The sequence below is a fragment of the Lytechinus variegatus genome, chromosome 12, assembly GCF_018143015.1.
Source record: "Lytechinus variegatus isolate NC3 chromosome 12, Lvar_3.0, whole genome shotgun sequence".
NCBI lineage: Eukaryota > Metazoa > Echinodermata > Echinoidea > Temnopleuroida > Toxopneustidae > Lytechinus > Lytechinus variegatus.
Window position 1 is genome coordinate 29488291 of NC_054751.1, and position 26231 is coordinate 29514521.

Here is a 26231-nt window from a genome sequence, read left to right on the forward strand (position 1 = left end):
AAGGATTTTGAACATTCATTACATGGATGGAATCATAATCAGATATATCATGAATATTTTGAATATCATTTAAAAAGTCATCATCAATACCAAAGAAGGGTAAGTGGTTAAAAAGACATTTCGAACATTCCCAATTAAAGAAATGGTGAGAAGGATCATTGTAAGTTTTAATACTTATATCAGTGCAACATATATGAACCCACTTTTTGCACTTTGTGCACTGTAATGCCCTATGGTTATTTTTTACAATTTTAAGGCAACTTACACATGAAAAGGTCCTAACCATTTAACAATGCAAATATATATATATATCTAAAGTAACTTAAAAACAACAACAACAACTTACAGGATTAATTGGATTTTAATACAATTAAAGAAGAATGCACCAATGCATAAAAAGTCATTAGTTATACTGAATTAAGCATGACAATCATTCGGAAAAGGATTTATATCAAGTCCAATTCACTCTCTTCTTTGATGACACGTTTAATAGTCTTTCCTCCACTCGCTGGGAGGAGAGCTATAATTCGTCCGTCGGAAGTCCAGGCAGCTAGGACTTTTGTCATAGCCTTAGTCTTTTTCAGAAGCTCTGCATTTTGCTTCGTTAGATCTTCGTCGATTCCTAGTTTTTTTTTGTGATGGGGGAGCTTTTGCATTTTCTAAAATAAAATTAAAGGATTTCATGCACACTTTTGGTGAATTTTGTGAATTTTTACCTGTCGATCGGCGGCCCCCGGCTGCATACGGTCATGTCTGTCATATTAAAGTCTTTAAAGGCCTATATTACATTGGTTTCAAACAATTTTGTTTGCCAGGTTCGTCTTTTGCTGGAACTGCGACCTGATCATGAAGAAACACCAGTCTGGGTCAGAAGGGAGGAAACAGAAAGAGTAAAAAGGAGCCCGAGACTGTACTTTTTTCAAGAAATTTATTTTTGAATGCTCTTAAAAACGCAACTTTTATACTCCATTTTTACACAAAGTCCTTACCTTGGGGGGTCCCACACCCTCTCCCGCTCGATCGCTTTGGTATCTCACGCTGTCAAAAATATTGTGCCCCCTTCGGGATTTTACCCCCAAAAAACTGAAGTGTTCCGGCGCGCCTGTTCTCGCTTTGGGTGCGAGAGGCCCAGGGTTCGATTCTCGGACAAGCCATTTTGTATTACCGTCTCGTATAGGTCTATTATCGACGAGAGATCTCATAAAAAGTTACACTTTCATACATTAACATTATGTTTATACAGAACTTTGAAATATGAATTTTATTTTTAAATTATAGGGGGCTTTTGAGACCAAACATCATCTTAGTTAATAAGTATCACTATTATTATGCATTTCCAACTTTTCATGCACCATATCAAGTAAGATGGTCGTAATTTGAAAAATTAAAGTATGGGCGGTCGGTAATGTGTGGGGGAACTCCGGTTCCATAAACTCTAAAAAAGATTGGGTAAAATGCTCCATTATGGTAATTATGCGTCCAATCAACATTGGGCATTTCTTTTGGGCACTTTTATTTATCCAGTGTGATGAAAATTTTGCCCAATCTAAAGTAATTGCGGCTTATTTTTTAACCTTACTGGACAATATTCTTCCTGCAAAACAACCCTGGTTAAAATTTCATCCAACATTTTTTAAAGTGTATCTTTCGGTCATTTTATGTAAAGTACTACCAACAATCACCTAGTCTATAAAAAATGGGAGATAATGGTCTATATGAGGCTCGAACTCATGACCCTCGCGTTATTAGTACGATGCTTTGCCGACTGAGCTAACAGACCGTTCTCTACCCATCGTTATAATACCCTGGTTTTGAAAGATAAGCCGGTATAGAAAGGATTAAATGATATACCAAAAGAGACAGCGAGGACAGTTTGTGTGATGTATATAACATTAAGTCTCTATTGACATACCAGTTACAACACACACTTTTTCACACATAAAACAAAAACATACGTACCTCGTTGAAAAAAAATCACGATTAAATAAATTGCATGAATTGGGGAATATTGTCTTAGATAAGTCTTGTCATAGTAACTTACAGATTGTTAGTCGAAGTTGTTTATTTTCCTGACTCACTTATCAAATGAAATGAAACACGAAGAAAATAAGAGCAGAGGATATTTGCAAATACATGTAGCAAATGTTTCATATCACTACAGTACATATAGGCCTATCAACAAAATATAGCTTGCGCTTCGCGCATGAGCTATCCGTTGAGTGATATTCCAATCCCTTTCATGAATTAAACTGCTGCTTAAAAATGTCCAGGTTTGCAAGTAAGTATGTCCAAATTGTTAGCTCGCGCTTGATATTCAGATCTAAAGAAAGGGATATTTAAAGACTTTCTTTAATCACAGACAAGGTCTAATGCGAGGTGAAAATATTTTGTTATTACTCACCAGAAAATGAACGTTTTAAGCAATGTTTGCAACATCATTAACATGAACACGATGTTATTATTGTTATTATAATTATTGTTATTATTATCATCATCATCGTTGTTGTTGTTGTTATTATTATCATTATTAGTATTAAATACATTTCCCACTTTTCACGCACCATAAAAAGATGGTAGTAGTTTAAAAAATAAAAGGCGGCAAGCAATGTATGCATAGCGGCACCCCGGTTCCATATCTCTCGGTTTTTTTTAATGTAAAGTACTACCAACAATCACCCAGTCGTAAAAAAGAAAAAAATGGGAGATATTGGTCTATATGAGGCTCGAACTCATGACCCTCGCGTTATTAGCACGATGCTCTGCCGACTGAGCTAACAGACCGTTCTATACCCATCGATATAATACCCTGGTTTTGAAAGATAAGCCGGTATAGAAAGGATTAAATGATATACCCAAAGAGACATCGAGGACATTTTGTGTGATGTCTTTATTGACTTACCAGCTGCAACACACACCTTTGTCATGACAAAAGCAATTGCATAAATGGGGGATTATTGTCTCAGATAATGCTTAATCATTCTAACTTACAGATTTTAAGTTAAAATTGTTTCTTTTCTTGACCCACTTCTAAAATAAAATGAAACAAGGAGGAAATAAGAGCAGAGGATATTTGCAAAAAGACAAACGTTTCATGTCACTACAATTAATATCGGCCTAACAGCAAAATATAGTTTGCGCTTCGCGCACGAATGATCCATTAAGTGATATTCCAATCCATTTCAAGAATCAAACTGCTGCTTAAACACCTCCCGTTTTCAAACAAGCATGTCCAAAATGTTAGCTCGCGCTTGATATTCAGACCTAAAAAACGGGATATTTAAAGACTTTCTCTACTCACGGAATATCTCATGAGAGGTGAAAATATTTTGATATTACTCACCCGAAATGAACGTTAAAGCAATGTTTGCAACCATCATGAACATGAACACGATGTAGGCCTATACCTAAACAAAACCAGTGAAATCTCATTGAGGGGGGAAAAAATATTGACTTGAAAGCGGGTTCAGCATTATTCATGCTCTAGAAAAGGATGTTCCTAACAAGCAATTCAAACGCAAAGCGCGATCAAAATTCATAATTCTGTAACTCTTATTTTCAAATGGGGGGGGTGCCTACATCGTCTCGCGTTGGCAGGGATATTTATGTCAACCTTGAAAATTGGTTCCTGAATCGAATCAGATATGAAGATATTTTGTTCGCATTAGAATCAGATGAGGCTTGTTGGTCTAGTGGCACGATTATACGCATTATTTTTCCTTCTCAGTCTAATCGACTAGGATCTCAAAAAATCATGCGACATACCTATTCGTCACTTAAAAATTTTGGAAATGTGGTTATAAACTTTGAAATACGAATTTTAATATTTGGAATTAATTGGGGTTTTCGTCATCATTGTTCTTTCTTTTACAATCCCACTTTTCCCATACCATATATAATTTTGGCTGCTATGCTTCAAGCATATATTTGCTTATATAATTTGCCTCTGCATTTTACTCAATATATATATATATATATTCAATGTATTCATGTCTTTCTACAGTCACTACATATAAGATTTCACTTGGTTATGTACTTTATGCTATATTATGTCTCAAGCATTGTTCATTTGTTTTGTATATTATTTCAATAAATGCAGAAAATCCTGCAAAAAAATGATGGCCGTTCAAAAGAAAAATTATTGGTGGCACGCATTGCAGTGGTCCTTGTCGATGGTGCCTGGGGTCTCGTCACCCCCCCCCCCCCCCAGTTCCGTATCTTTTGATCGTTTTATGGAGATGAGTACCTACATTCACCCACGCTAAAAATAAGAAAAATAGTAGAAGCTGATGGTCTATATGAGGCTCGAACTCATGACCCTCGCGTTATTAGCACGATGCTCTGCCGACTGAGCTAACAGACCGATCGCTGCTCACAGAGGGAGTACTCTCATGTGGAATGATGGGGAGAGAATCAATGATAAAAATATTCACAAAAGAGACATAGAGTACTTTTATGCGATGTATGTAATATATATCTATTAATTTACCAGTATTTCGCTTATGAAGCATGCTGAATATCATAGTATACACACAAAAAAAAATCGTGTCGAACAAAAAAAGTAAGTAAATAAAGGGGGTAATGTCTGATATAAATATGTTTTATAATAACTTACATATTATCAAGTCGAAGTTGTTTCTTTTCCTGACCCAGCTTACCAAATAAAATGAAACAAGAAGAAAATAAGAGGAGATTTGGTTTGGCAATTACAATCAGATGAGGCTTGTTGGTCTAGTGGCATGATTCTCGCTTTGGGTGCGAGAGGCCCGGGTTCGATTCCCGAACAAGCCCCTACTCATTATTTACCTTCTCAATCTAGTCGACTGAGATCTCCAAAAAAATCATGCGACATATTTATTCGTCACTTCAAATGTTTTTTTTTTTAATGTGGTTATAAAACTTTGAAATACGAATTTTGAAATATTTGGAATGAATTGGGGTTTCGTCATCATTGTTCTTTCTTTTACAATCCCACTTTTCCATACGATATATCATGATGGTCGTTCAAAAGAAAATGTATTGGTGGAAGGCATTGTAGTGGTCCTTGTCGATGGTGCCCGGGGTCTCGTCACCCCCCAGTTCCGTATCTTTTGATAGTTTTTTGGAGATGAGTACCTACATTCGCCCACTCTAAAAATGAAGAAAAAAGGAGAAGCTGATGGTCTATATGAGGCTCGAACTCATGATCCTCGCGTTATTAGCACGATGCTCTGCCGACTGAGCTAACAGACCGATGGCTGCTCACAGAGGGAGTACTCTCATGCGGAATGATGGGGAGAGAATCAATGATAAAAATGTACACTAAACAGACATAGAGTACTTTTATGCGATGTATGTAATATATATCTATTAATTTACCAATATTTCGCTCATGAAGCATGCTGAATATCAAAGTATATACCAAAAAAAATCGTGTCGAACAAAAAAAAATATTATTAAATAAAGGGGGAAATGTCTGATATAAATATGTTTTATAATAACTTACATATTATCAAGTCGAAGTTGTTTTTTTCCTGACCCAGCTTACCAAATAAAATAAAACAAGAGAAAATAAGAGGAGAGTAGGTTTGGCACTTAGAATCAGATGAGGCTTGTTGGTCTAGTGGCATGATTCTCGCTTTGGGTGCGAGAGGCCCCGGGTTCGATTCCCGGACAAGCCCCTACGCATTATTTTTTCCATCTCAGTCTAATCGACTGAGATCTTCAAAAAAATCATGCGACATATTCATTCGTCACTTGAAATATTTTGGAAATGTGGTTATAAAACTTTTGAAATACGAATTTTAATATTTGGAATTAATTGGGGTTTTCGTCATCATTGTTCTTTCTTTTACAATCCCACTTTTCTTTTATAAAATATAATGATGGTCGTTCAAAAGAAAATGTATTGGTGGCAGGCATTGCAGTGGTCCTTGTCGATGGTGCCCGGGGTCTCGTCACGCCCTAGTTCCGTATCTTTTGATAGTTTTTTTTGGAGATGAGTATCGAAATTCGCCCACTCTAAAAATAAGAAAAAAAAGTAGAAGCTGATGGTCTATATGAGGCTCGAACTCATGACCCTCGCGTTATTAGCACGATGCTCTGCCGACTGAGCTAACAGACCGATCGCTGCTCACAGAGGGAGTACTCTCATGTGGAATGATGGGGAGAGAATCAATGATAAAAATGTACACTAAAGAGACATAGAGTACGTTTATGCGATGTATGTTAAATATATCTATTAATTTACCAGTATTTCGCTTATGAAGCATGATGAATATCAAAGTATCCACACAAAAAATCGTGTCGAACAAAAAAGTAATTAAATAAAGGGGGTAATGTCTGATATAAATATGTTTCATAATAACTTACATATTATCAAGTCGAAGTTGTTTCTTTTCCTGACCCAGCTTACCAAATAAAATGAAATAAGAAGAAAATAAGAGGAGAGTAGGTTTGGCAATTACAATCAGATGAGGCTTGTTGGTCTAGTGGCATGATTCTCACTTTGGGTGCGAAAGGCCCCGGGTTCGATTCTCGGACAAGCCCATTGGCTTTACTTTTGCCTTCTCTATCCCATCTCCTGATGAAGAGTAAACTGTCCATGATATGCAGTTTCTTCTTCCTCTCTACAAATATTTTGGAAATTTAATTTGGTTGCAAAATTTGGAAATGTAAATTTCATTTGTTTGATTTTTTTAATTGTTGTAAGATATGGCTCTCATTTAAGCAGGCAATGCGAACGCAAAGCGCGACCAGAATTGATTATTCTATTTGATAACCTAAAAGTTTATATCGGGTGAGGTGGTTAGCGTCATGTGTTGCCATGGATATTTATGTCAATCTTTAAATGAAATGGTGTAAAATTGAATTGGACTTCAGGGTATTGGGTTTGCATCGGAATCAGATGAGGCTTGTTGGTCTAGTGGCATGATTCTCGCTTTGGGTGCGAGAGGCCCCGGGTTCGATTCCCGGACAAGCCCCTACTCATTATTTTCCTTCTCAATCTAGTCGACTGAGATCTCCAAAAAATCATGCGATATATTTATTCGTCACTTCAAATATTTTGGAAATGTGGTTATTAGCACGATGCTCTGCCGACTGAGCTAACAGACCGATGTCTGCTCACAGAGCGAGTACTCTGATGTAGAATGATGGGGAGAGAATTAATGATAAACATGTACCCAAAAGAGACACAGATTAAATCCCACTTTTCCCATACCATATATCATGATGGTCGTTCAAAAGAAAATGTATTGGTGGCAGGCATTGCAGTGTTCCTTGTCGATGGTGCCTGGGGTCTCGTCACCCCCCAGTTCCGTATCTTTTGATCGTTTTATGGAGATGAGTACCTACATTCACCCACTCCAAAAATAAGAAAAACATATCAGCTGATGGTCTATATGAGGCTCGAACTCATGACCCTCGCGTTATTAGCACGATGCTCTGCCGACTGAGCTAACAGACCGATCGCTGCTCACAGACGGAGTACTCTGAAGAAAATTATAAGATGATCATGATGTTGAGATCGAGAGTTGGCAACTGAAGCAAACCTTTCAGGCTAGGCCCATCGTTTTGCACTTTGCGCTCGAATTATTTGTCAAGTGATATACATTTACATATTTCAAATTTTGTATTTATAATAATTCATAATATATTCATTCATTTATCGGAACCTTACAGGAGGTTCATTACAGCATAAACTTTCGCCTAATTTGTAATTGTATCATTTGGAAGTGAAGTATAGACATTATCAATCCATCTGCCAATATTAATCCAATCCCCGATCCAACCCCAAAAAGAATTCGAAAATGGAAATTCGCTTATGGTCTATATGAGGCTCGAACTCATGACCCTCGCGTTATTAGCACGATGCTCTGCCGACTGAGCTAACAGACCGATGTCTGCTCACAGAGCGAGTACTCTGATGTAGAATGATGGGGAGAGAATTAATGATAAACATGTACCCAAAAGAGACACAGATTAAATCCCACTTTTCCCATACCATATATCATGATGGTCGTTCAAAAGAAAATGTATTGGTGGCAGGCATTGCAGTGGTCCTTGTCGATGGTGCCTGGGGTCTCGTCACCCCCCAGTTCCGTATCTTTTGATCGTTTTATGGAGATGAGTACCTACATTCACCCACTCCAAAAATAAGAAAAAAATAGCAGCTGATGGTCTATATGAGGCTCGAACTCATGACCCTCGCGTTATTAGCACGATGCTCTGCCGACTGAGCTAACAGACCGATCGCTGCTCACAGACGGTGTACTCTGATGTAGAATGATGGGAGAGAATCAATGATAAAAAATGTACACAGAGGAGACACAGAGTACATTTATGCGATGTGTGTAATATATATTTAAGAAGGCAATGCGAACGCGAAGCGCGATCAGAATTCATTATTCTATGTGATAACCTTAAAGTTTATATCGGGTGAGGAGGTTAGCGTCATGTGTTGCCATGGACATTTATGTCATTCTATATATGAAATGTTGTAAATTTGAATTTGACTTCGGGGTATTTAGTTTGCATCGGGATCAGATGAGGCTTGTTGGTCTAGTGGCATGATTCTCGCTTTGGGTGCGAGAGGCCCCGGGTTCAATTCCCGGACAAGCCCCTACGTATTATTTTTCCTTCTCAGTCTAATCGACTGAGATCTCAAAAAATCATGCGAAATATCTATTCGTCATTTCAAATATTTCGGAAATGTGGTTATAAAACTTTGAAATACGAATTTCGATATTTGGAATTAATTGGGGTTTTCGTCATCATTTGTCTTTCTTTTACAATCCGACTTTTCCCATACCATATATCATCATGATGGTCGTTCAAAAGAAAATGTATTGGTGGCAGGCATTGCAGTGGTCCTTGTCGATGGTGCCTGGGGTCTCGTCACCCCCAGTTCCGTATCTTTTGATCGTTTTATGGAGATGAGTACCTACATTCACCCACTCTAAAAATAAGAAAAAAAGTAGAAGCTGATGGTCTATATGAGGCTCGAACTCATGACCCTCGCGTTATTAGCACGATGCTCTGCCGACTGAGCTAACAGACCGATCGCTGCTCACAGAGGGAGTACTCTCATGTGGAATGATGGGGAGAGAATCAATGATAAAAATGTACACTAAAGAGACATAAAGTACTTTTATGCAATGTATGTTATATATATCTATTAATTTACCAGTATTTCGCTTATGAAGCATGCTGAATATTAAAGTATACACACAAAAAAATCGTGTCGAACAAAAAAAAAGTAATTAAATAAAGGGGGTAATGTCTGATATAAATATGTTTTATAATAACTTACATACTATCAAGTCGAAGTTGTTTCTTTTCCTGACCCAGCTTACCAAATAAAATGAAACAAGAAGAAAATAAGAGCAGAGGAGATTTGGCATAAAAATCAAGTGAGGCTTGTTGGTCTAGTGGCATGATTCTCGCTTTGGGTGCGAGAGGCCCCGGGTTCGATTCCCGGATAAGCACCTTGGCATTATATTTTTCCTTCTCTGTCTAACCTCCTGATGAGAAACTTTCCATGATTGGATGGCTCCTCGTCTCTTCAAATATTTTGGAAATTTAATTGGTTGCAAAATTTGGAAATGTAAATTCCATATTTTAATTTTTAATTATTGTGAGATATGGTTTTCATTTAAGCAGGCAATGCGAACGCAAAGCGCGATCAGAATTGATTATTCTATGTGATACCCTAAAAGTTTATATCGGGTGAGGTGGTTAGCGTCATGTGTTGCCATGGATATTTATGTCAATCTTTAAATGAAATGGTGTAAATTGAATTGGACTTCAGGGTATTGGGTTTGCATCGGAATCAGATGAGGCTTGTTGGTCTAGTGGCATGATTCTCGCTTTGGGTGCGAGAGGCCCCGGGTTCGATTCCCGGACAAGCCCCTACGTATTATTTTTTCTTCTCAGTCTAATCGACTGAGATCTCAAAAAAATCATGCGAAATATCTATTCATCATTTCAAATATTTCGGAAATTTATACGAATTTCGATATTTGGAATTAATTGGGGTTTTCGTCATCATTTGTCTTTCTTTTACAATCCGACTTTTCCCATACCATATATCATCATGATGGTCGTTCAAAAGAAAATGTATTGGTGGCAGGCATTGCAGTGTTCCTTGTCGATGGTGCCCGGGGTCTCGTCACCCCCCAGTTCCGTATCTTTTGATCGTTTTATGGAGATGAGTACCTACATTCACCCACTCTAAAAATAAAAAAAAGTAGAAGCTGATGGTCTATATGAGGCTCGAACTCATGACCCTCGCGTTATTAGCACGATGCTCTGCCGACTGAGCTAACAGACCGATGTCTGCTCACAGAGCGAGTACTCTGATGTAGAATGATGGGGAGAGAATTAATGATAAAAATGTACACTAAAGAGACATAAAGTACTTTTATGCAATGTATGTTATATATATCTATTAATTTACCAGTATTTCGCTTATGAAGCATGCTGAATATCAAAGTATACACACAAAAAAAATCGTGTCGAACAAAAAAAAAGTAATTAAATAAAGGGGGTAATGTCTGATATAAATATGTTTTATAATAACTTACATACTATCAAGTCGAAGTTGTTTCTTTTCCTGACCCAGCTTACCAAATAAAATGAAACAAGAAGAAAATAAGAGCAGAGGAGGTTTGGCATAAAAATCAAGTGAGGCTTGTTGGTCTAGTGGCATGATTCTCGCTTTGGGTGCGAGAGGCCCCGGGTTCGATTCCCGGATAAACACCTTGGCATTATATTTTTCCTTCTCTGTCTAACCTCCTGATGAGAAACTTTCCATGATTGGATGGCTCCTCGTCTCTTCAAATATTTTGGAAATTTAATTGGTTGCAAAATTTGGAAATGTAAATTCCATATTTTAATTTTTATTTACTGTGAGATATGGTTTTCATTTAAGCAGGCAATGCGAACGCAAAGCAAGACCAGAATTCATTATTCTATGTGATAACCTAAAAGTTTATATCGGATGAGGTGGTAAGCGTCATGCGGTGCCAAAGACATTTATGTCAATCTTTGAATAAAATGGTATAAAATTGAATTGGAGTTCAGGGTATTGGGTGTGCATCGGAATCAGATGAGGGTTGTTGGTCTAGTGGCATGATTCTCGCTTTGGGTGCGAGAGGCCCGGGTTCGATTCCCGGACAAGAACCTACGCATTATTTGTCCTTCTCATTCTAATCGACTGAGATCGTCCAAATAAATTGTACGACCTATCTATTCCTTACTTCAAATATTTTGGAAATGTGGTTATAAAACTTTGAAATACGAATTTTAATATTTGGAATTAATTGGGGGTTTCGTCATCATTGTTCTTTCTTTTACAATCCCACTTTTCCCATACCATATATAATGATGGTCGTTCAAAAGAAAATGTATTGGTGGCAGGCATTGCAGTGGTCCTTGTCGATGGTGCCCGGGGTCTCGTCACCCCCCAGTTCCGTATTTTTTGATCGTTTTATGGAGATGAGTACCTACATTCACCCACTCTAAAGATAAAAAAAGTAGAAGCTGATGGTCTATATGAGGCTCGAACTCATGACCCTCGCGTTATTAGCACGATGCTCTGCCGACTGAGCTAACAGACCGTTCGCTGCTCATGGAGGGAGTACTCTGAAGAAAATTATCAAATGATCATGATGTTGAGACTGAGACTTGGAAAAAAGCAAACCTTTCAGGTTAAGCCCATCGTGTAGGAAAAGGGTAAGCTCACGCTTCGTGTTTGCATTACTTGATATACTTTGTCTCATATAAATATTTTTTCATACTAACTAATACATTATCAAGTCGAAGTGGTTTATTTTCCTGAACCACTTACCAAATGATATAAAACGAGAAGAAAATAAGAGCAGAGGAGGTTTGGCACAGAGAATCAGGTGAGGCTTGTTGGTCTAGTGGCATGATTCTCGCTTTGGGTGCGAGAGGCCCCGGGTTCGATTCCCGGACAAGCCCCTACTCATTATTTTCCTTCTCAATCTAGTCGACTGAGATCTCCAAAAAAACCATGCGACATACGTATTCGTCACTTCAAATGTTTTTTTTTAATGTGGTTATAAAACTTTGAAATACGAATTTTGATATTTGGAATCAATTGGGGTTTTCATCCCCATCTTTCTTTTACAATCCCACTTTTCCCATACCATATATCATGATGGTCGTTCAAAAGAAAATGTATTGGTGGCAGGCATTGCAGTGGTCCTTGTCGATGGTGCCTTGGGTCTCGTCACCCCCCCCCCCCCCCAGTTCCGCATCTTTTGATAGTTTTTTGGAGATGAGGACCTACAATTACCCACTCTAAAAATAAGAAAAAAGTAGAAGCTGATGGTCTATATGAGGCTCGAACTCATGACCCTCGCGTTATTAGCACGATGCTCTGCCGACTGAGCTAACAGACCGTTCGCTGCTCATGGAGGGAGTATTCTGAAGAAAATTATCAAATGATCATGATGTTGAGACTGAGACTTGGAAAAAAGCAAACCTTTCAGGTTAAGCCCATCGTGTAGGAAAAGGGTAAGCTCACGCTTCGTGTTTGCATTACTTGATATACTTTGTCTTATATAAATATTTTTTATGCTAACTTACACATTATCAAGTCGAAGTGGTTTATTTTCCTGACCCACTTACCAAATAAAATGAAACAAGAAGAAAATAAGAGCAGAGGAGGTTTGGCACAGAGAATCAGATGAGGCTTGTTGGTCTAGTGGCATGATTCTCGCTTTGGGTGCGAGAGGCCCCGGGTTCGATTCCCGGACAAGCCCCTACGCATTATTTTTCCTTCTCAGTCTAATCGACTGAGATCTCAAAAAAAAATTATGCAACATAACTATTCGTTACTTCAAATATTTTGGAAATGTGGTTATAAAACTTTGAAATACGAATTTTAATATTTGGAATTAATTGGGGTTTTCGTCATCATTGTTCTTTCTTTTACAATCCCACTTTTCCCATACCATATATAATGATGGTCGTTCAAAAGAAAATGTATTGGTGGCAGGCATTGCAGTGGTCCTTGTCGATGGTGCCTGGGGTCTCGTCACCCCCCAGTTCCGTATCTTTTGATCGTTTTATGGAGATGAGTACCTACATTCACCCACTCTAAAAATAAGAAAAAAAGTAGAAGCTGATGGTCTATATGAGGCTCGAACTCATGACCCTCGCGTTATTAGCACGATGCTCTGCCGACTGAGCTAACAGACCGATCGCTGCTCACAGAGGGAGTACTCTGATGTAGAATGATGGGGAGAGAATCAATGATAAAAATGTACACAGAGGAGAAACAGAGTACATTTATGCGATGTATGTAATATATTTATATAAGAAGGCAATGCGAACGCAAAGGGCGATCAGAATTGATTATTCTATGTGATAACCTAAAAGTTTATATCGGGTGAGGTGGTTAGCGTCATGTGTTGCCATGGATATTTATGTCAATCTTTAAATGAAATGGTGTAAATTTGAATTGGACTTCAGGGTATTGGGTTTGCATCGGGATCAGATGAGGCTTGTTGGTCTAGTGGCATGATTCTCGCTTTGGGTGCGAGAGGCCCCGGGTTCGATTCCCGGACAAGCCCCTACGCATTATTTTTCCTTCTCAGTCTAATCGACTGAGATCTCAAAAAAAAATTATGCAACATAACTATTCGTCACTTCAAATATTTTGGAAATGTGGTTATAAAACTTTGAAATACGAATTTTAATATTTGGAATTAATTGGGGTTTTCGTCATCATTGTTCTTTCTTTTACAATCCCACTTTTCCCATACCATATATAATGATGGTCGTTCAAAAGAAAATGTATTGGTGGCAGGCATTGCAGTGGTCCTTGTCGATGGTGCCCGGGGTCTCGTCACCCCCCAGTTACGTATCTTTTGATCGTTTTATGGAGATGAGTACCTACATTCACCCACTCTAAAAATAAGAAAAAAAGTAGAAGCTGATGGTCTATATGAGGCTCGAACTCATGACCCTCGCGTTATTAGCACGATGCTCTGCCGACTGAGCTAACAGACCGATCGCTGCTCACAGAGGGAGTACTCTCATGTGGAATGATGGGGAGGGAATCAATGATAAAAATGTACACTAAAGAGACATAAAGTACTTTTATGCAATGTATGTTATATATATCTATTAATTTTCCAGTATTTCGCTTATGAAGCATGCTGAATATCAAAGTATACACACAAAAAAATCGTGTCGAACAAAAAAAATAATTAAATAAAGGGGGTAATGTCTGATATAAATATGTTTCATAATAACTTACATATTATCAAGTCGAAGTTGTTTCTTTTCCTGACCCAGCTTACCAAATAAAATGAAATAAGAAGAAAATAAGAGGAGAGTGGGTTTGGCAATTACAATCAGATGAGGCTTGTTGGTCTAGTGGCATGATTCTCACTTTGGGTGCGAAAGGCCCCGGGTTCGATTCTCGGACAAGCCCATTGGCTTTACTTTTGCCTTCTCTGTCCCATCTTCTGATGAAGAGTAAACTGTCCATGATATGCAGTTTCTTCTTCCTCTCTACAAATATTTTGGAAATTTAATTTGGTTGCAAAATTTGGAAATGTAAATTTCATTTGTTTGATTTTTTTAATTGTTGTGAGATATGGCTCTCATTTAAGCAGGCAATGCGAACGCAAAGCGCGACCAGAATTGATTATTCTATTTGATAACCTAAAAGTTTATATCGGGTGAGGTGGTTAGCGTCATGTGTTGCCATGGATATTTATGTCAATCTTTAAATGAAATGGTGTAAAATTGAATTGGACTTCAGGGTATTGGGTTTGCATCGGAATCAGATGAGGCTTGTTGGTCTAGTGGCATGATTCTCGCTTTGGGTGCGAGAGGCCCCGGGTTTGATTCCCGGACAAGCCCCTACGCATTATTTTTCCTTCTCAGTCTAATCGACTGAGATCTCAAAAAAAATCATGCGACATATTTTCGTCACTTTAAACATTTTGGAAATGTAGTTATAAAACTTTAAAATACGAATCTTAATATTTGGAATTAATTGGGGTTTTCGTCATCATTGTTCTTTCTTTTACAATCCGACTTTTCCCATACCATATATCATCATGATGGTCGTTCAAAAGAAAATGTATTGGTGGTAGGCATTGCAGTGGTCCTTGTCGATTGTGCCTGGGGACTCGTCACCCCCCAGTTCCGTATCTTTTGATCGTTTTATGGAGATGAGTACCTACATTCACCCACTCTAAAAATAAGATTAAAAAGTAGAAGCTGATGGTCTATATGAGGCTCGAACTCATGACCCTCGCGTTATTAGCACGATGCTCTGCCGACTGAGCTAACAGACCGATCGCTGCTCACAGACGGAGTACTCTGAAGAAAATTATAAAATGATCATGATGTTGAGATCGAGAGTTGGCAACTGAAGCAAACCTTTCAGGCTAGGCCCATCGTTTTGCACTTTGCGCTCGAATTATTTGTCAAGTGATATACATTTACATATTTCAAATTTTGTATTTATAATAATTCATAATATATTCATTCATTTATGGGAACCTTACAGGAGGTTCATTACAGCATAAACTTTCGCCTAATTTGTAATTGTATCATTTGGAAGTGAAGTATAGACATTATCAATCCATCTGCCAATATTAATCCAACCCCAAAAAGAATGGGAAAATGGAAATTCGTTTATGGTCTATATGAGGCTCGAACTCATGACCCTCACGTTATTAGCACGATGCTCTGCCGACTGAGCTAACAGACCGATGGCTGCTCACAGAGAGAGTACTCTGATGTAGAATGATGGGGAGAGAATTAATGATAAACATGTACCCAAAAGAGACACAGATTAAATCCCACTTTTCCCATACCATATATCATGATGGTCGTTCAAAAGAAAATGTATTGGTGGCAGGCATTGCAGTGGTCCTTGTCGATGGTGCCTGGGGTCTCGTCACCCCCCAGTTCCGTATCTTTTGATCGTTTTATGGAGATGAGTACCTACATTCACCCACTCTAAAAATAAGAAAAAAAGTAGAAGCTGATGGTCTATATGAGGCTCGAACTCATGACCCTCGCGTTATTAGCACGATGCTCTGCCGACTGAGCTAACAGACCGATGGCTGCTCACAGAGCGAGTACTCTGATGTAGAATGATGGGGAGAGAATTAATGATAAACATGTACCCAAAAGAGACACAGATTAAATCCCACTTTTCCCATACCATATATCATGATGGTCGTTCAAAAGAAAATGTATTGGTGGCAGGCATTGCAGTGGTCCTTGTCGATGGTGCCTGGGGTCTCGTCACCCCCCAGTTCCGTATCTTTTGATCGTTTTATGGAGATGAGTACCTACATTCACCCACTCTAAAAATAAGAAAAAAAAGTAGAAGCTGATGGTCTATATGAGGCTCGAACTCATGACCCTCGCGTTATTAGCACGATGCTCTGCCGACTGAGCTAACAGACCGATGGCTGCTCACAGAGCGAGTACTCTGATGTAGAATGATGGGGAGAGAATTAATGATAAACATGTACCCAAAAGAGACACAGATTAAATCCCACTTTTCCCATACCATATATCATGATGGTCGTTCAAAAGAAAATGTATTGGTGGCAGGCATTGCAGTGGTCCTTGTCGATGGTGCCTGGGGTCTCGTCACCCCCCAGTTCCGTATCTTTTGATCGTTTTATGGAGATGAGTACCTACATTCACCCACTCTAAAAATAAGAAAAAAAAGTAGAAGCTGATGGTCTATATGAGGCTCGAACTCATGACCCTCGCGTTATTAGCACGATGCTCTGCCGACTGAGCTAACAGACCGATGGCTGCTCACAGAGGGAGTACTCTGATGTAGAATGATGGGGAGAGAATCAATGATAAAAATGTACACAGAGGAGACACAGAGTACATTTATGCGATGTATGTAATATATATATTTAAGAAGGCAATGCGAACGCAAAGCGCGATCAGAATTGATTATTCTATGTGATAACCTAAAAGTTTATATCGGGTGAGGTGGTTAGCGTCATGTGTTGCCATGGATATTTATGTCAATCTTTAAATGAAATGGTGTAAAATTGAATTGGACTTCAGGGTATTGGGTTTGCATCGGAATCAGATGAGGCTTGTTGGTCTAGTGGCATGATTCTCGCTTTGGGTGCGAGAGGCCCCGGGTTCGATTCCCGGACAAGCCCCTACGTATTATTTTTTCTTCTCAGTCTAATCGACTGAGATCTCAAAAAAATCATGCGAAATATTTATTCGTCACTTCAAATATTTCGGAAATGTGGTTATAAAACTTTGAAATACGAATTTCGATATTTGGAATTAATTGGGGTTTTCGTCATCATTTGTCTTTCTTTTACAATCCCACTTTTCCCATACCATATATCATCATGATGGTCGTTCAAAAGAAAATGTATTGGTGGCAGGCATTGCAGTGGTCCTTGTCGATGGTGCCTGGGGTCTCGTCACCCCCCAGTTCCGTATCTTTTGATCGTTTTATGGAGATGAGTACCTACATTCACCCACTCTAAAAATAAGAAAAACATATCAGCTGATGGTCTATATGAGGCTCGAACTCATGACCCTCGCGTTATTAGCACGATGCTCTGCCGACTGAGCTAACAGACCGATCGCTGCTCACAGACGGAGTACTCTGAAGAAAATTATAAAATGATCATGATGTTGATATCGAGAGTTGGCAACTGAAGCAAACCTTTCAGGCTATAGGCCCATCGTATAGCACTTTGCGCTCGGATTATTTGTCAAGTGATATACATTTACATATTTCAAATTTTGTATTGATAATAATTCATAATATATTGTGACGGAACCGCTGGGCGGCGGCGTGGGTTCGGTCCGCCGGCAGCTCGCTCTTGTCAGGATGCCTGCCGCCGGCGGGTGCGTCGCCACGTCGATTTCCAAACTTTTAGTCGTGGATCCGTTTGGCAGAGATATACTGCCGCAGTTGACACTTGCACACGCCTCGATCCTGTCAGTACCACCACCAGGCAACCTCCAGACGGCTACACTCTTTGTTATCAGCTCCAAAAGCTCACCCGACCATATGCATCTGATTCCTGTAGTTAAGCTCCTACGACCATATGCATCTGATTCCTGTAGTTAAGCTCTCTCGACCATAGGTATGGGTTTCTCTGTAGTTAAACTCCTACGACCATACCCATGGACTCTGTTAATTTCCTCCGTCGTCTGCTTACGACCAGCTACTACGTCTGTTCAGTACAGCAACCACGTCTGCTCCGTACTGCAACCACGTCTGAATTTCCGTACTGCAACCACGTCTGAATTTCCGTACTGCAACCACGTCTGTTCAGTACACGACCACGTCTGATACCGTACTGCAACAACGTCTGTTCAGCACTGCAACCACGTCTGTTCAGTACCACGACCACGTCTGAGTCCGTACTGCAACCACCGACATCTGTTCAGTACTGCAACCAAGCACGTCTGATTCCGTACTGCAACCACGTCTGTTCAGTACCGCAACCACGTCTGTTACCGTACTGCAACCAGCGACCTCTGTTCAGTACCGGATCGACGTCTGGTTCTTCGACCATATGTATGGGTCCTTCTGCAGTCAGGCTCCCACGACCACACCCGTTGGCTCTGCTCTACTTGTAGTTTTCCCCGTTGTCTGCTCCGGACCTCCGACCGTCTGCTTTCAGACCAGCAACCATCCGCTTCAGACCAACCCGTCTGCTCCGGACCACCAGCCGTCTGCTCCAGACTCCGAACCGTCCGCCTCCAGACCAACCAGACTACCAAAAGAGCAAGCCCTGGTATAGTCTCTTGCTGGCGTGCAAAAGACCCAACATACAAGGAAATCTAACCACAGTCGTCGCCTAGGGTTCTAGGTTTCCCCGTGGAAAGACATGCGAACGATCATATAAATCATTTCGATCGCATCCACCAACTTTATTTATTGGATAGCGAATCCAAATCGATCTGCATACTTTACGTGCAATGCACCCCGTGGGCGCCGTATTTCAACAGATCATCGGCAAAGCCTCACGAGTACACCAACTTACTGTACTTATGCATTAATTATACAATATCTGTTATAGTTAACCTCTGTTACAATCTTAAAACAGCTATAACTTTGGTCTCCAAAACCGGATATGCATGAATGACATATCAAATTAAAGCATTTATTTAGATCAAGCTAGTGATAACCATAATAATCAGTTAAACATCTCCAGGAAATTGTTATTCCACAAAAACGGTTCAAAACATGCATAACTTTCAATGTCTTGTCTACGTCATTATTAGTGTAGAAACATGCATGTAATCTCACCAGCTACGACAGAATCATTATAAATCAACCAAAAATAATTTCCTAACACGAAATAAAACCCATTTCGTGACACAACTCCCTTATTTTTCAAAGCTCGGCCCCCGAGCGTCATTTCACAACATCAGACACTGTAGCACGAAAAGATAACTCTTAAACAATGCGGCATGAAAAATAATGTCCAAAGTACACGGTGACATGCCTTCTTATAGTGTCCTTGTATTAACAAAACAACATAATAAAGAACACGATAGGGATACTGTTCAAGACGACTCTTTTTTTTCTTGAGTTCCTCCGTCATTCTAACAGTTCTCCTTCCTTAGTGGTGTAACGCTCCGTGGTACGAACAAAGCTAGGTGACATCTGGTGGAATCTGGAATCTGTCGGTTGACTTGTTCAGGATCACCTTCTCTTCTGATCCGCCGGTTCTCATTGCCTGGATTCTCTGGCGGGGGTTGTCAGTCTGCGTCTCAGCATTCCTACTGGTGCAATCTATCCAGTCACTGGTAGGCGGAATCTCCAACACCAGTTTCCTAAAAGCGTATCTCTCATCATAGTCCAGGTCCTCTGGTTCAGGGGTAGAATTCCGACCATGCACTGGAGATACTTCTGGTTGGTCAGGTTGAGGAGACTTTGGACAATCTGGAATGGATGGTTTAGGCATGTCCTTTTGTGGTGTCCTGGACCTCTGTCTTGGTGATCGGGAATGGGAGTGTCGAGCCGAACTACCACGTTCTGACCGACGGGGTGAGCGAGAGTCAGTGCGACATAGTGACCTATTAAGAGATCGACTCAGTCGCGGTTCCTTATCTTCCCGGTCCGGTGGCACAGGGTCTATTCGAACAAGACGGCATGTAGAATCTTCCTTCAGTTCTAAGGCATCCCAATGTTCTAGTAGATGTCTAGAAGCCATGGAACATGTGCATGCTTCATCTTGATTAGGCCTGTTGCCAAGTGTCTTGGCCGTGTAGATAGGACGTATGTCCTTGTCTTCTTCTTGCCAGTCAGCTTTCTCCCGTGAGCTCCGGTCAGTGATGGTTTCAACCATTTGAACAACCTGTTCCTGAAGGTCGTCCATTCTAGGCAGCTGGTAGGCATCTTTAATCGTCTCTGCATTGAGTTGACGGTAGTCAAAACACAATCTTTGTCTGCCATCTTTCTTTTTGACCGGTACAATGTTGGATGCCCATGGAATGGTCACTGGCTCTATCAGGCCTTGAGCTAGTAGATTCTTTACTTGCTCGTCTGTTTCTTTCCTCTGCGTCAGGGGATGTCTCCTCTGGGCTTGACGTATTGGTTTCGCAGTACCAGTATCTATGCCATGTTGGACAAAACTGGTCTGTCCAAGATCCGAAGGTCCTGTAGAGAAAACATCTGCATTCTCAACCAGCAGTTCTTTTGTCAAATCATGGCATTGGGCTGGCACTTCGTCAGTACTGCGAACAAAGAGGTCCTTCAAATGTTCTGGTATGTCTTTGTTGGTATTGGTCTCAGTTGGCTCGGCAGGGTTGCACATTTCCATGCTCACTTCTTCCAGCCCTGACAATGAAGCAATGGCAGTGCCTGCCTTTATGATCCTTTGTTCCTTGGTTGGGTTGAAAACCCGAACAGGTAGTACATCTTCGTCTGCCTTCACAACAGATCTGGCGACGATGAGTCCTTTCTTGATTAGTTCTGTTGGATTTGCAGGTGGTTCTACTAATCCATCACCTAGTGACACTTTTCTGCCTGTAACTCTACCTGCTAATACCATCTCGTGTCCTGGAGGAATTGAATAATCTTCTCCCGCTACTATCCTCCTGCAGAATGATTCTCCGTTACTATCTAGGCATGGAATTATGCCATAGTTGGTCCTCAATTCCATCTTTTGGCAGTCTAACACAGCATTGATTTTGACTAGGAAATCTAGCCCTAGAATGCCCTCATTCTTTAGACTAGCCACTGTAGCCATTGTAGTGACGACTATATCTCCAATCTGCACTTCCAACATTGACTTTCCTCTGATTCTCAATTGAGATCCATCTGCTTGTAGTACAACACTTGTCATTGGTAGTAATTCTGGTCTTCTGATTTCCTCTATCTGGTCAAACACTTTCTCTCCAATGAGAGTGTTGGTAGCTCCAGTGTCGACCAGTAATTTTAATTCTTGTCCATTTACTTTGCCTTGAAGGTAAAGCCCTTTTCTCTTGGTATCTAGAGTCGCTCCGACTCTGGTTTGTTCCTCTTTCTTTTGTCCTCTTTTATTTTGTTCATCTAGAGTCACTCCGACTCTTGTTTGCTCCTCTTTTTCTTGTCCTTTTGTTCCTCTTTTCTCTTGTCCATCTAGAGTCGTTTCGACTCTGATTTGTTCATCTGTTTCTTGTTCTCTTGTTCCTTTCTTGTCTTGTCCATCTAGAGTCGTCCCGACTCTGATTTGTTCCTCTTTTCCTTTTATTTCGTTCATCATTTCCCTTTCGGGTACTTGAAATGCTGCTGTTCTTCCTTTTATTTTCTTTGGATATGGGCAGGTGTTCCTCCAATGCCCCAATCCATTGCAGTTGAAACATCTTTGTTCCTCTTGTTCATCAATCCTTGATTTATTTGGTTCCTCTCTCTTTCTTTGTGGCTCAAAGCCATTTTTTCTTGATTCCTGATATTTGGTCCTGATTTTTGTTTCCTTTTTCTTGTCTCTTTCATCCAAGGCGTCTATGACAGCCTTTACTATCTTGTCGATAGTTGGATTTCTTGGTTGCTTTTCCTCCACTGCTGCAACCTCACACTCCTGCTCTTCCAGAGCTCGGCTGTACCTTATGGCCCGCTTCACTTCATTCCTCTGACCCTCCATTCTCAGAAAGGCCTCTGTGTTTAAAGCAGCTTCCACAGCATCATCCAATGTGCGAGGTTGAGCACGGAACAATCCCTCTCGTATTTCTGGTGTTACTATGGCATCTAGGAAATGCCCTCGGGCAAGCCGATCTTGCCCCTTTTCGTCAAATTCGGGATACGCCAATCCACACAGTTCCCGTATTCTTTGTCCTAACTCCTGGAGGCTTTCCTTTCGTTGGCGACGACGTTGCCTCAACTCCGCCAGGTATACCTCAGCTTTGCCTCCTAGGCCAAACCTGTTTCTGAGCCTGTATACCAACTCGTCGTATGTCAACACCACTCCAGGTTGTTGGGTCAACAACTTCACAGCAGGGCCCCTCAGACTTGCAGCAAGAAACTGAACTGCTTCCCTTTTTGTCCATCCGTTTACTCCAGCACAGGCCTCAAAGTGATGCAAATAATCTTCGACAGGTGTACGTCCATCAAATCTGTCCGGTACCAGATGTGGTCGTCTGCCAATCATAGCATCAAAATTTGCCATCCCCGCATCCTGAATATGTGGGGAAAACTGTGGGGGTGTAAATTGAACACCGGGTCTTGCAGTAGATGATCGTCTCATCTGCTCTCTGGGCGTTGAGCTGAATCCAGCCTGCTGTGCCCCTTCCATCTGTGAGTCATTCCTTGGTCCTCTGTCCGCTTGTCCACTCACAGTTGGGGGAATATCCTGTCCACTTGATTCTGCACCGGGTGCTTGTCTTATGGACAATCTTAACTGCTCCATCATTTGGTCAATCTCTGTCATGCTCCTCTCTAAGTGCGCCATCATCTCTCCTGGCGTCGGTCGATACTGCATATTCCCTTGTTGTGCCATTGTCACTGGATCCCACTTCTGACACCACTTGTGACGGAACCGCTGGGCGGCGGCGTGGGTTCGGTCCGCCGGCAGCTCGCTCTTGTCAGGATGCCTGCCGCCGGCGGGTGCGTCGCCACGTCGATTTCCAAACTTTTAGTCGTGGATCCGTTTGGCAGAGATATACTGCCGCAGTTGACACTTGCACACGCCTCGATCCTGTCAGTACCACCACCAGGCAACCTCCAGACGGCTACACTCTTTGTTATCAGCTCCAAAAGCTCACCCGACCATATGCATCTGATTCCTGTAGTTAAGCTCCTACGACCATATGCATCTGATTCCTGTAGTTAAGCTCTCTCGACCATAGGTATGGGTTTCTCTGTAGTTAAACTCCTACGACCATACCCATGGACTCTGTTTATTTCCTCCGTCGTCTGCTTACGACCAGCTACTACGTCTGTTCAGTACAGCAACCACGTCTGCTCCGTACTGCAACCACGTCTGAATTTCCGTACTGCAACCACGTCTGAATTTCCGTACTGCAACCACGTCTGTTCAGTACACGACCACGTCTGATACCGTACTGCAACAACGTCTGTTCAGCACTGCAACCACGTCTGTTCAGTACCACGACCACGTCTGAGTCCGTACTGCAACCACCGACATCTGTTCAGTACTGCAACCAAGCACGTCTGATTCCGTACTGCAACCACGTCTGTTCAGTACCGCAACCACGTCTGTTACCGTACTGCAACCAACGACCTCTGTTCAGTACCGGATCGACGTCTGGTTCTTCGACCATATGTATGGGTCCTTCTGCAGTCAGGCTCCCACGACCACACCCATTGGCTCTGCTCTACTTGTAGTTTTCCCCGTTGTCTGCTCTGGACCTCCGACCGTCTGCTTTCAGACCAGCAACCATCCGCTTCAGACCAACCCGTCTGCTCCGGACCACCAGCCGTCTGCTCCAGACTCCGAACCGTCCGCCTCCAGACCAACCAGACTACCAAAAGAGCAAGCCCTGGTATAGTCTCTTGCTGGCGTGCAAAAGACCCAACATACAAGGAAATCTAACCACAGTCGTCGCCTAGGGTTCTAGGTTTCCCCGTGGAAAGACATGCGAACGATCATATAAATCATTTCGATCGCATCCACCAACTTTATTTATTGGATAGCGAATCCAAATCGATCTGCATACTTTACGTGCAATGCACCCCGTGGGCGCCGTATTTCAACAGATCATCGGCAAAGCCTCACGAGTACATCAACTTACTGTACTTATGCATTAATTATACAATATCTGTTATAGTTAACCTCTGTTACAATCTTAAAACAGCTATAACTTTGGTCTCCAAAACCGGATATGCATGAATGACATATCAAATTAAAGCATTTATTAAGATCAAGCTAGTGATAACCATAATAATCAGTTAAACATCTCCAGGAAATTGTTATTCCACAAAAACGGTTCAAAACATGCATAACTTTCAATGTCTTGTCTACGTCATTATTAGTGTAGAAACATGCATGTAATCTCACCAGCTACGACAGAATCATTATAAATCAACCAAAAATAATTTCCTAACACGAAATAAAACCCATTTCGTGACAATATTCATTCATTTAAGGGAACCTTCCAGGAGGTTCATTACAGCATTAACTTTCGCCTAATTTGTAATTGTATCATTTGGAAGTGAAGTATAGACATTATCAATCCATCTGCCAAATATATTAATCCAACCCCCGATCCAACCCCAAAAAGAATGCGAAAATGGAAATTCGCTTATGGTCTATATGAGGCTCGAACTCATGACCCTCGCGTTATTAGCACGATGCTCTGCCGACTGAGATAACAGACCAATGGCTGCTCACAGAGCTAGTACTCTGATGTAGAATGATGGGGAGAGAATTAATGATAAACATGTACCCAAAAGAGACACAGATTAAATCCCACTTTTCCCATACCATATATCATGATGGTCGTTCAAAAGAAAATGTATTGGTGGCAGGCATTGCAGTGGTCCTTTTCTTCTCAGTCTAATCGACTGAGATCTCAAAAAAAAATCATATGAAATATCTATTCGTCACTTCAAATATTTCGGAAATGTGGTTATAAAACTTTGAAATACGAATTTTGATATTTGGAATTAATTGGGGTTTTCGTCATCATTTTTACAATCCCACTTTTCCCATACCAAACATCATGATGGTCGTTCAAAAGAAAATGTATTGGTGGCAGGCATTGCAGTGGTCCTTGTCGATGGTGCCTGGGGTCTCGTAACCCCCAGTTCCGTATCTTTTGATCGTTTTTTGGAGATGAGTACCTACATTCACCCACTCTAAAAATAAGAAAAACATATCAGCTGATGGTCTATATGAGGCTCGAACTCATGACCCTCGCGTTATTAGCACGATGCTCTGCCGACTGAGCTAACAGACCGATCGCTTCTCACAGACGGAGTACTCTGAAGAAAATTATAAAATGATCATGATGTTGAGATCGAGAGTTGGCAACTGAAGCAAACCTTTCAGGCTAGGCCCATCGTATAGCACTTTGCGCTCGGATTATTTGTCAAGTGATATACATTTACATATTTCAAATTTTGTATTTATAATAATTCATAATATATTCATTCATTTAAGGGAACCTTCCAGGAGGTTCATTACAGCATTAACTTTCGCCTAATTTGTAATTGTATCATTTGGAAGTGAAGTATAGACATTATCAATCCATCTGCCAATATTAATCCAATCCCCGATCCAACCCCAAAAAGAATGCGAAAATGGAAATTCGCTTATGGTCTATATGAGGCTCGAACTCATGACCCTCGCGTTATTAGCACGATGCTCTGCCGACTGAGCTAACAGACCGATGTCTGCTCACAGAGCGAGTACTCTGATGTAGAATGATGGGGAGAGAATTAATGATAAACATGTACCCAAAAGAGACACAGATTAAATCCCACTTTTCCCATACCATATATCATGATGGTCGTTCAAAAGAAAATGTATTGGTGGCAGGCATTGCAGTGGTCCTTGTCGATGGTGCCTGGGGTCTCGTCACCCCCTGTCCCGTATCTTTTGATCGTTTTATGGAGATGAGTACCTACATTCACCCACTCTAAAAATAAGAAAAAAAAGTAGAAGCTGATGGTCTATATGAGGCTCGAACTCATGACCCTCGCGTTATTAGCACGATGCTCTGCCGACTGAGCTAACAGACCGATGGCTGCTCACAGAGGGAGTACTCTGATGTAGAATGATGGGGAGAGAATCAAT

General features: G+C 40.8%; 37 non-coding genes across 37 annotated transcripts; 13 read left to right on the top strand and 24 right to left on the bottom strand.

The window, feature by feature from the left end:
• Positions 1–1707: 1707 nt before the first annotated feature.
• TRNAI-AAU lies at positions 1708–1780 on the bottom strand. The gene has a single exon. It is a non-coding gene; the product is annotated as a tRNA-Ile (tRNA).
• A 928-nt stretch (positions 1781–2708) lies between these two features.
• Positions 2709–2781, bottom strand: TRNAI-AAU. The gene has a single exon. It is a non-coding gene; the product is annotated as a tRNA-Ile (tRNA).
• A 1506-nt stretch (positions 2782–4287) lies between these two features.
• On the bottom strand, positions 4288–4360 carry TRNAI-AAU. The gene has a single exon. It is a non-coding gene; the product is annotated as a tRNA-Ile (tRNA).
• Positions 4361–4717: 357 nt separating this feature from the next.
• On the top strand, positions 4718–4788 carry TRNAP-UGG. Its single transcript has one exon. It is a non-coding gene; the product is annotated as a tRNA-Pro (tRNA).
• Positions 4789–5156: 368 nt separating this feature from the next.
• Positions 5157–5229, bottom strand: TRNAI-AAU. Its single transcript has one exon. It is a non-coding gene; the product is annotated as a tRNA-Ile (tRNA).
• Positions 5230–5585: 356 nt separating this feature from the next.
• TRNAP-UGG lies at positions 5586–5657 on the top strand. Its single transcript has one exon. It is a non-coding gene; the product is annotated as a tRNA-Pro (tRNA).
• Positions 5658–6027: 370 nt separating this feature from the next.
• On the bottom strand, positions 6028–6100 carry TRNAI-AAU. The gene has a single exon. It is a non-coding gene; the product is annotated as a tRNA-Ile (tRNA).
• Positions 6101–6887: 787 nt separating this feature from the next.
• TRNAP-UGG lies at positions 6888–6959 on the top strand. Its single transcript has one exon. It is a non-coding gene; the product is annotated as a tRNA-Pro (tRNA).
• Positions 6960–7371: 412 nt separating this feature from the next.
• Positions 7372–7444, bottom strand: TRNAI-AAU. Its single transcript has one exon. It is a non-coding gene; the product is annotated as a tRNA-Ile (tRNA).
• Positions 7445–7802: 358 nt separating this feature from the next.
• Positions 7803–7875, bottom strand: TRNAI-AAU. Its single transcript has one exon. It is a non-coding gene; the product is annotated as a tRNA-Ile (tRNA).
• A 279-nt stretch (positions 7876–8154) lies between these two features.
• TRNAI-AAU lies at positions 8155–8227 on the bottom strand. Its single transcript has one exon. It is a non-coding gene; the product is annotated as a tRNA-Ile (tRNA).
• Positions 8228–8527: 300 nt separating this feature from the next.
• Positions 8528–8599, top strand: TRNAP-UGG. The gene has a single exon. It is a non-coding gene; the product is annotated as a tRNA-Pro (tRNA).
• Positions 8600–8964: 365 nt separating this feature from the next.
• TRNAI-AAU lies at positions 8965–9037 on the bottom strand. The gene has a single exon. It is a non-coding gene; the product is annotated as a tRNA-Ile (tRNA).
• Positions 9038–9393: 356 nt separating this feature from the next.
• On the top strand, positions 9394–9467 carry TRNAP-UGG. The gene has a single exon. It is a non-coding gene; the product is annotated as a tRNA-Pro (tRNA).
• Positions 9468–9816: 349 nt separating this feature from the next.
• Positions 9817–9888, top strand: TRNAP-UGG. The gene has a single exon. It is a non-coding gene; the product is annotated as a tRNA-Pro (tRNA).
• A 348-nt stretch (positions 9889–10236) lies between these two features.
• TRNAI-AAU lies at positions 10237–10309 on the bottom strand. The gene has a single exon. It is a non-coding gene; the product is annotated as a tRNA-Ile (tRNA).
• Positions 10310–10666: 357 nt separating this feature from the next.
• Positions 10667–10740, top strand: TRNAP-UGG. The gene has a single exon. It is a non-coding gene; the product is annotated as a tRNA-Pro (tRNA).
• A 350-nt stretch (positions 10741–11090) lies between these two features.
• On the top strand, positions 11091–11163 carry TRNAP-UGG. The gene has a single exon. It is a non-coding gene; the product is annotated as a tRNA-Pro (tRNA).
• A 361-nt stretch (positions 11164–11524) lies between these two features.
• TRNAI-AAU lies at positions 11525–11597 on the bottom strand. The gene has a single exon. It is a non-coding gene; the product is annotated as a tRNA-Ile (tRNA).
• A 292-nt stretch (positions 11598–11889) lies between these two features.
• Positions 11890–11961, top strand: TRNAP-UGG. Its single transcript has one exon. It is a non-coding gene; the product is annotated as a tRNA-Pro (tRNA).
• A 370-nt stretch (positions 11962–12331) lies between these two features.
• TRNAI-AAU lies at positions 12332–12404 on the bottom strand. The gene has a single exon. It is a non-coding gene; the product is annotated as a tRNA-Ile (tRNA).
• Positions 12405–12695: 291 nt separating this feature from the next.
• Positions 12696–12767, top strand: TRNAP-UGG. The gene has a single exon. It is a non-coding gene; the product is annotated as a tRNA-Pro (tRNA).
• Positions 12768–13133: 366 nt separating this feature from the next.
• On the bottom strand, positions 13134–13206 carry TRNAI-AAU. The gene has a single exon. It is a non-coding gene; the product is annotated as a tRNA-Ile (tRNA).
• Positions 13207–13508: 302 nt separating this feature from the next.
• On the top strand, positions 13509–13580 carry TRNAP-UGG. The gene has a single exon. It is a non-coding gene; the product is annotated as a tRNA-Pro (tRNA).
• Positions 13581–13946: 366 nt separating this feature from the next.
• Positions 13947–14019, bottom strand: TRNAI-AAU. The gene has a single exon. It is a non-coding gene; the product is annotated as a tRNA-Ile (tRNA).
• Positions 14020–14808: 789 nt separating this feature from the next.
• TRNAP-UGG lies at positions 14809–14880 on the top strand. The gene has a single exon. It is a non-coding gene; the product is annotated as a tRNA-Pro (tRNA).
• Positions 14881–15247: 367 nt separating this feature from the next.
• TRNAI-AAU lies at positions 15248–15320 on the bottom strand. The gene has a single exon. It is a non-coding gene; the product is annotated as a tRNA-Ile (tRNA).
• Positions 15321–15666: 346 nt separating this feature from the next.
• Positions 15667–15739, bottom strand: TRNAI-AAU. The gene has a single exon. It is a non-coding gene; the product is annotated as a tRNA-Ile (tRNA).
• Positions 15740–16019: 280 nt separating this feature from the next.
• On the bottom strand, positions 16020–16092 carry TRNAI-AAU. Its single transcript has one exon. It is a non-coding gene; the product is annotated as a tRNA-Ile (tRNA).
• A 281-nt stretch (positions 16093–16373) lies between these two features.
• TRNAI-AAU lies at positions 16374–16446 on the bottom strand. Its single transcript has one exon. It is a non-coding gene; the product is annotated as a tRNA-Ile (tRNA).
• A 281-nt stretch (positions 16447–16727) lies between these two features.
• On the bottom strand, positions 16728–16800 carry TRNAI-AAU. Its single transcript has one exon. It is a non-coding gene; the product is annotated as a tRNA-Ile (tRNA).
• Positions 16801–17102: 302 nt separating this feature from the next.
• On the top strand, positions 17103–17174 carry TRNAP-UGG. Its single transcript has one exon. It is a non-coding gene; the product is annotated as a tRNA-Pro (tRNA).
• Positions 17175–17540: 366 nt separating this feature from the next.
• On the bottom strand, positions 17541–17613 carry TRNAI-AAU. The gene has a single exon. It is a non-coding gene; the product is annotated as a tRNA-Ile (tRNA).
• A 7125-nt stretch (positions 17614–24738) lies between these two features.
• Positions 24739–24811, bottom strand: TRNAI-AAU. The gene has a single exon. It is a non-coding gene; the product is annotated as a tRNA-Ile (tRNA).
• A 508-nt stretch (positions 24812–25319) lies between these two features.
• Positions 25320–25392, bottom strand: TRNAI-AAU. Its single transcript has one exon. It is a non-coding gene; the product is annotated as a tRNA-Ile (tRNA).
• A 358-nt stretch (positions 25393–25750) lies between these two features.
• TRNAI-AAU lies at positions 25751–25823 on the bottom strand. The gene has a single exon. It is a non-coding gene; the product is annotated as a tRNA-Ile (tRNA).
• Positions 25824–26103: 280 nt separating this feature from the next.
• Positions 26104–26176, bottom strand: TRNAI-AAU. The gene has a single exon. It is a non-coding gene; the product is annotated as a tRNA-Ile (tRNA).
• Positions 26177–26231: the final 55 nt, after the last annotated feature.